Here is a 6,868-nt window from a genome sequence, read left to right on the forward strand (position 1 = left end):
GGAGAGGGAGGTGGGGGTTGAACTGACTTTGTTTCTAATCTGTTGCGACCTGCAGGTTAGTATGACTTGTGCTTGCTGAGTGAAAGCATCCTTGTTACAAAATGAATCGAAAGTGCAAGAATCATCCTGACCGCATTCGTGGTAAAGTCATAATGCCACACAGGAAGTTAAAAAAATCCTCCTTTCTTTCAGGAAAACGTATCATGCATACTTTGGAGTTAAAATTGATGATGAGGACAAGTCTTTCGAACCGTACGTATGCTGCAAAACGTATGTTGAATGTCTGAAGCGCTGGAGCAAAAATCCACACAAGTGACCCGGTTTTGGTGCATCTATGGTTTGGAGGAAATGAAGAGATCGTACAACCGACTGCTATTTCTGCACGACAATTTTACAGTGTAAGTTAATGACTTAGATTCACACGCACTTAATGTGTCTCTTTATTAGTGCCTTTTCAATTAATTAGAATTATCATCCTTACTGAATTAATTTAATGAATATATCTTTCTTTACTTTTAGGTACAAGCTAAAAGAACAAAGAGTGTAAAATATCGAGATGTGCCGTACCGTAAGACTAGTGCCTCATGGACTAAGAATTCCGACTGCAACACCCCCTGATATCCGCAGTGACTTTTCTGGCCCAGATGATGAAATGTCTGAAGAGGATATTGCAGATATTTGTGATACATATCAAACCACCTCATGTTCGTGCCAACCAAGATATCTAACTTAAGCTGAAATGAGTGATTTGACACGAGGTTTTTGCTTATCCAAGGAATCTTCCTGGTTACTAGGAGCACATGTTCGTGAAAATAGATTATTATTAGCTCTTGGAACAACCTTCTATTGATACTGTAGCCGTGAAGAAGGGTTTCGACAGTATTTCAGAAAGGACGAAGAAGCTTCTCTGGTTTACTCTTATTATATTGGTGGTCTCATTGAAGCTTTGGATATAATGTATATCGCAACTGAATGGTGGCTTCACATAGATTCATCAACTAGAAGTTTGAAAGCTGGACTCCACCCCATTCATAACGTGATTTCTTCCAGTGGATCATTCATTACAATTGAGTGAAACCTAAAGTAATATGGAACGTTTGTCAACTTATCTGAAATGTAAACATCACAATTGGAAGGTATGTGGAGACTTGAGCTTAATACACTGTATGCTTAAAGTGTTAATTCTGTAAGTATGTCATACCATACACAGGTATACACTAGCACTATTTGTTACAGGTTGTGGCCAGACTGTTGTGTCTACAAGGTGACCACATCAGATATTCATGCTTTCTATGCCTATGGGACAGTCGGGTAGATAAGAAGCAGTATGTACAACACATCAGGGAAACAAGACCAGACCTCACAGCAGGTTCGCACAACACTCACAATCTCTTGAGGAATCCTCAGAAAAATCTACTTTCACCATTACACGTTAAGCTGGGTTTGACGAGATCCTTTATAAAGGCAGTGAACAAAAAAGTAGGGCTTTTGCTCTCCTAAAACAGAAATTTCCATGTGTCAGTAAGGCCAAACTTACCGCAGCAATTTTTGGCTGTCATCAGGTCAATAAGCTTATGAAAGATGCACCGTTCGATGAGAGTATGGAGGATACAGAGAGGAATGCCTGGTAACATTGAAATCAATAGCAAAAACTTTCTTGGCAATTATAGGAGCCCAGAGTACGAAAATGCTGTCGAGGAACTCCTGCAAGACTTTCAGATTCTCGTATGTCAATAAACATGCACTTTTTCGGGTCACAACTGCAAGGTTATAGCGAGGAGCAGGTTGAGCATTCTCATAGAGATATTACAGTTTTGAACGTGGTTGTTATTCAACAACCATGTACTAGCTTCAACATAGGACTAAATAGCCCACCGGTTGCACATAAACGATAGGTACATTGACCTAGGTTTCGACGCCTACCTGTACTATTCATCCTAATGAACTGTTGCTAAATCGTAAAATTAAAATGCTAAAGAGCAAAAGTAAGAATTTGGAGCAGCTATGTTCAAGTCAAAAGCAAAATAAAATGTTCTAGCATATGCCACGTGTGCCCAGCTGGGAACAACGTCAGATTATTGCTTTTCAGCAATATAATTTTACGATTTAGCAACAGTTCATTCTGATGAAGACACCCTTAGTAGGTGTCGAAACCTAAGTCAATGTACGTGCCGTTTATGTGCTACCGGTTGGCTGTTTAATCCTTTGTTGAATCATAGAGATATTAGAGCGATAGAGGAGAGTTACCAGGGTCGCTGGGATGAGAACGCGCTTGCGGATTTTCGTTTCTTTTTTCCTTTTTTTGTGGCCTCAGGAGAGAGTTTGCAGAAGCAAAACACATATGATAGTTCTTGAAAAGATCTTCCATAAAATAATGTTAGTGTATGATGTTTTATATGTAATTTAAAATTCACCCAAATGCAAGACTTTTTTCAAACCATAATCAGCATATGTATTGTATTAAAACCATAACGGCAAATATATTGTATTAAAAATCTTAAATTCCGTATTTTAAAAAGTGGTATAGCAATAAAACCTGACCTGAATCAACAAAATGAGTTTCATTTCTGAATCCAGAATGCACGAAACATCAACGAAAAACGTAAAAAATGATGCAAATCAGTGATAACATATGGCTGCGAAAGATGTGACAGCTCTCCATTTTGGTAAATGCCAGTGCTATTTTATTTTTATCCTTGATCGTAGGTTACATAGTTGTGGAAACCCACGATACAATCAGATACATTGTAATTAAACTATTTTTCACGAAATGTATGCGGCGAATCATCAACGCAAACAACGTTCGCTATCTTGTCAAATTTTTCGTCAATCAACATTTCTGGAAAGAACCTAAAATACGCTTTTAGTTTGACAAACACATGAAGCAACAGCGTATTCTGTGAAATGCTTCGCAAACATAGTAAAATTTTACAAATTGGTTGATCAATTAAGGGGGCTGTAAAACGTTGGTTTTAAAGCTTAACATGACAGATATACTGAGGTGATAAAAGTCATGGGATTACCCCCTAATATCATGTCGGACCTCCTTTTGGCCGACATAGTGCAGCAGCTCGACGTGGCAAGTCGTTGGAAGTCCTCACGCTGCCTCTATAGCCGTCGACAGCTGCGAAAGTATTGCCGCGTAAGATTTTGTGCACGAACTGTCCTCTCGATTATATCCCATAAATGTTCGAAGGGATACATGTCGGCCGATCTGGGAAGCCAAATTATTAGCTCGAAACGTCCAGAATGTTCTTGAAATCCATGGTGAACAATTGTGGCCCGGAGACATGAGGCACTGTCATTTGTAAAAACGCCATCGTTGTTCGGGAACAGTCGGCCGGTGTGGCCGAGTGGTTCTAGGCGCTTCAGTCCGGAATCGCGCTGCTGCTACGGTCGCAGGTTCCAATCCTGCTTCGGACATGGATGTGTGTGATGACCTTAGGTTAGTTAGGTTTAAGAAGTTCTAAGTCTAGGGGACTGATGACCTCGGATGTTAAGTCCATAGTGCTTAGAGCCATTTGAACCATTTCTTTTGTTTGGGAACATGAAGTGGAACATGAAATGCATGAATAGTTGCAATTGGTCTTCAAGTAGCCAAATATAAGCGTTTGCAGTCAATTATCGGTTAGCTGGACTGGAGGACCCAGTCTATTCCGTTTATACACAAGCAATACAACGATGGAGCCACCACCAGCTTCCTCAGCGCCTTGTTGACAAGACTCATTTTACTAAGGTTTGAAACTCCTCTTAATGTTTTTCCCTAATTGCGATTTAAAAATTGGGTTGTTTTGAAAATTAGCCTTATGCAAACACAAATTGTTTTTATATTTACACAGACATATTTCGTCACCTATGCGTGATCTTGTGTGTGTCAGATTTTTATTTCTGTAAACTAAAATATCAATTTCATAGTAACTGATCTATTGTAAGCCTAAGAATTATAATATGTACATTTTGCTTTATTTTATTTAGACGCTAACCTTAAAATTACATCGCTAAGTGAACTGCATTATTATACATCGGATTTTTGTGCCCTTTTTCGTTGTATAACAATGCAATTCACTTAGCGGTGTAATTTTAAGGTTAACGTCTAAACAAAACAAAGCAAAATGCACATATTGTAATTCTTACGCCTACGATGGATAAATTATTATAAATTTGATATTGTATTGTACAAAAATAAAAATTTCACCCACAGAAGGTGACACATAAGTGTCGAAACATCTCTGGGTAAATATAAAAATTAATTGTCTTTGCATAAGGCTGATTTTCAAGCAACCTTGTTGACGAGTTTGGTCCATGACTTCGTACGGTGTGCGACACGCTTGTACACATTCCATCAGCCCTTACGAACTGAAATGGGGACTCATCTCACCAGGCCACGGTTTTCCAGTCGTCTAGGGTCCAACCGATATGATCACAAGCTCAGGAAAGGCGTTGTAGGCGACCTCGTGCTGTTAGCAAAGGCAGTCGCTTCGGTCGTCTGCCGTCATAGCCCATTAACGCCAAATTTCGCCTCGCCGTCCAAACAGATATGTTCGTTGTACATCCACGTTGATTTCTGCGGTTATTCCGTGCGCGGTTGCTTGTCTATCAGCACTGACACTCAAAGCAAATACCGCTGCTCTCGGTCGTTAAGTGAAGGTCTTCGGCCACTACATTAATGCGGTGAGAGGTAATGCCTGAAATTTGGTATTCTCGGCACACTCTTGACACTATTGATCTAGCGGTTGCTTGTCTATCAGCACTGACACTCAAAGCAAATACCACTGCTCTCGGTCGTTAAGTGAAGGTCTTCGGCCACTACGTTAACGCGGTGAGAGGTAATGCCTGAAATTTGGTATTCTCAGCACACTCTTGACACTATTGATCTAGCGGTTGCTTGTCTATCAGCACTGACACTCAAAGCAAATACTGCTGCTCTCGGTCGTTAAGTGAAGGTCTTCGGCCACTACGTTAATGCGGTGAGAGGTAATGCCTGAAATTTGGTATTCTCGGCACACTCTTGACACTATTGATCTAGCGGTTGCTTGTCTATCAGCACTGACACTCAAAGCAAATACCGCTGCACTCGGTCGTTAAGAAGGTCTTCGGCCACTACGTTAACGCGGTGAGAGGTAATGCCTGAAATTTGGTATTCTCGGCACACTCTTGACACTATTGATCTAGGAATATTGACTTTGTTAACGATTTCCGAAATGGAATGTCCCATGCGTCTATAGTTCAATTCTTTTATCTTGGCGGTTCGCGCATGCCCGCCCAGACGCGGGAGATTGCTGCGTTGCCAGTTGCACGCGCCAAGAGAAGCAGCGCCATAGTATGGTATAGTTCGCAAACTTACGTTTAGGGGGGAGCGTGCAGTTTATGAAGTAAAGCCACCACGGCCGCATGAACCCTTTCGCTGCTACGGAGACGTGCTCCTCGCATTCCGCGATTTTGTCATCACTGCACTGCTCGCCTGTGCAGACACATACACGGTGTTTCTACTGCTTTGACACACTTTATCATTCAATTTCACAAAAACTATTTGGCCCAAAAATTTGATTTTTACACATCTTCTTGGCTGATACCTTCTCCCCATAAATGGCTTAGTTTTGTTTCGATGTTCAATGCAGTTATCGTGCAGCATTAGATGTAGTAAACCATTGCACGAAATTTTGAAGAGTTTGCAGAGGTAAAAGTCCATACTTTCCATATGGTCGATTTTAGTTGTAACTAGAAATTTCAAAAAATTACATTCAAACGAATGAAATTCATGAAGTAAGACACTTCGATATTGTTTTTAAATAAAGAAAATTTTAAACACCGAGCAAGGTTTGAACTCAGAACCTTTGGCTTCACAGCTAAACACTTCAACCATTTTTTTTAATCTCATTTTGCTCGCTTTTGTTTGTTGCGTCTACTTGGGGCGGACGCTGTAAGACATCCATTTAAGTTCGTCGATGATCGATTAACTCAGTTTTTTTATTACAGAGGGCACGTAACCCTCTGACCGAACACACTGAGCTACTGTGCCAGCTTTATGCTAATGCAGCTCGTCACTCCTTAGAATTCATGGAGCACTTTAAAATGTCACGCAAAATACCGACAAACACTGTTGGTATGACTATGAATTACTCAATAGTACAATAGGAAACAAACAATTACCGCTGTTCCTTATTGCGAAAAAGCGGTTGGTGAGAATGATACAAACACCTTTCCTTGCTATCGCCGGAATTAGGAGGCTTATTGGTTGTTTGGTTTAATTAGTTAATAGAATATGAAGCAATTGGTATAAAGAATGCTTTTTCCAAACTTTCTATAAAAGAAAGTCTGCTATCAAGACATTGCTTTTGTTCAATTACTTTATTTATGACTGAACGTTTCTAAAACTGAAGACACTCGTCTGGGCTCTGCACTGCAGACGAGTTCTGGCAACGTCGTTCTCTGTTCATTGGCTGACTGTGTTTTGTGACGTCAGATGCGCAGAACGAACGTAAACTCGGCCGCCGTCGTAAATGACGCGCACTTTAGCACCAATTTCCATTCAGTGTTCAAAGTTTTTAACTCCCGTCGTGCGGCCGCAATCACGTCGGAAACCTTTTCACGTGAATCCCCCTAGTGCAAATGACAGCTCTGCACTGCCCTTTCACACTTTGTGCGCACGATACCACCGTCATCTGTATAGTGCATATCTCTATCCCAGTACTCCTATCACCTCAGTGTAAAGGCGTGCGCCTCCTGTACGTATCTATTGTCTAAGTGCGGCAGCGTGACGTCAGGGAGGCGCCGCGCAGCCGCGCCCGGCGGCCAGGGTCGCGCGCTGTGGCAGTCGCAGTGTGGCGGAGGCGGCGGTGACAGCAGCGGCCGAGCCACGGGAGGCAGC

The sequence above is a fragment of the Schistocerca serialis genome, chromosome 1 (assembly GCF_023864345.2).
Source record: "Schistocerca serialis cubense isolate TAMUIC-IGC-003099 chromosome 1, iqSchSeri2.2, whole genome shotgun sequence".
Taxonomy (NCBI): domain Eukaryota; kingdom Metazoa; phylum Arthropoda; class Insecta; order Orthoptera; family Acrididae; genus Schistocerca; species Schistocerca serialis.